This window comes from Tiliqua scincoides, chromosome 3 (assembly GCF_035046505.1).
Source record: "Tiliqua scincoides isolate rTilSci1 chromosome 3, rTilSci1.hap2, whole genome shotgun sequence".
Lineage (NCBI taxonomy): Eukaryota > Metazoa > Chordata > Lepidosauria > Squamata > Scincidae > Tiliqua > Tiliqua scincoides.
The window spans coordinates 140,978,414-140,980,066 of NC_089823.1; the positions used below are offsets into that span (position 1 = coordinate 140,978,414).

General features: G+C 50.7%; 1 pseudogene; it reads left to right on the plus strand.

The window, feature by feature from the left end:
- Positions 1-857: 857 nt before the first annotated feature.
- LOC136646562 (5S ribosomal RNA) lies at positions 858-974 on the plus strand (annotated as a pseudogene).
- Positions 975-1,653: the final 679 nt, after the last annotated feature.

Below are 1,653 nucleotides of genomic sequence, written 5' to 3' on the forward strand. Positions count from 1 at the left end.
AATAAATTTTTAGTCCTGCCCCATGGCACCTCTTCTCATCTCCTGATGTTGTGTTAGGTGCTACCACTGCTTCTGGAACTGAGAGTTTGGGGTCAACCTGGTGGGAGTGGGCCCTTAGAAACAGCCCCACCTGGCCAACCTATGATGCTACCTGTTATATAGTGGGTCCATGCGAATAAAGGAAGGCATAGAGATAACAGCTCAATACGTTTGTTCCATCTTCAGAACAGGACCTGGCAATGAATCTGAATGAATCTGACACAAGGCAAACACCCCTGGCTTTTATATCCTTTAGCTCCACCCAGACTCCCCATGACTAGTGCAGCTGAAACATTAACTAGAGGGCTAATCGGATGGTAGGATTTCGATCCATCACCCGATTGGCCAGCCATAAGTCTGGGCCAATCATAACACCCCTTCCCACCAAAGTACATTTCAAGGTTAACAAACATAGTCCTCAGAGTGGCGGGGCTGTACCCGCATTCGCAAGGTGTGGTGAGGCTTTGGTATCGGGACCTCTGGTTCCTTAGTCTGCTCTGGGGATGACACAGCTATGGCAGAGGGATTTCCCATAGGTGCACTGACATCAGGTGGCTCAATAAGTCCAGGGAGGTCTCTGGTTCCTGCAGTAACACATCAGGCATGATGGCTTTCCGGTCTGTGGCAAGACCTGATGCCTGTTACCAGGGTCTGGAATTGGCATGGCGGGTGCTGAATCAGCCAGGCGGTGGCGCATCTGGTCCACATGAGAGCGGAGAGTCCGGCACTCCTGGATGGCAACCTCGTAAGAGATAGGACTGGTGACTCTAATGAAGATTGCTGAGATCCATGCTGGGCCATTTGCATAGTTCCAGACTACATGTAGCTGTTACCCTGCGCATGCCAGATCTCATCTGATCTTGGAAGCTAAGCAGGGTCAGGCCTGGTTAGTACTTGGATGGGAGACCACCTGGGAATCCTGGGTGCTGTAGGCTTATACCATAGTCTTTTGAGACTGAAGGTTGCCAACCAGACATAGACTGGGCCGCTTAGGCTGAACCCACGAATGGCCTCTTGTATCTTGGAAGTCCATGGTCTTTCCGAAGTTCTGTCTGGCACAGGATGAATGCTGTCAGCATCAAAGTCTAATTTGCTCATACTCTGGACCCTAGTTACCTGGATGCCAAGAGGATCAAACCACGCAAGGCCGAGGAGACTGGTACGATGGCCCTCAATGACCACCAGATCCTGGAGCCCATCAAAGTGTTTATAACGAACCTGAAACTTACCCGCACCCCGAAGAGGAACATGGTTGCCCTGGAAATCCGTAAGCAAAAGTCCAATTGGTTCCAGGCTGGAGCCCTTTCTGGGGCAAAAGTGCTGAAAAGTCTCCGTAGAAATAATAGAGAGCACTGATCCGGAGTCTACTTCCATTATGCAGGGAGACCCTTGAATTTCTACAGTCACATGTACCTTTTCCTTGGTTGGCAAACGGACGCTCTGGATGGGGTGTACTGAAGTAGTGTAGAGATCTTCCTGGCTGACAGATCCCTGAAGAACTTTCTGGCTCAGAGCCCGAGAAGGCTTACTACGACAAACGCGGGCAATATAGCCCCTCTTTCCCATGCCCGACAAGTCACATAGCGGAACCAGCAACTCCGACGTTCATGCAGT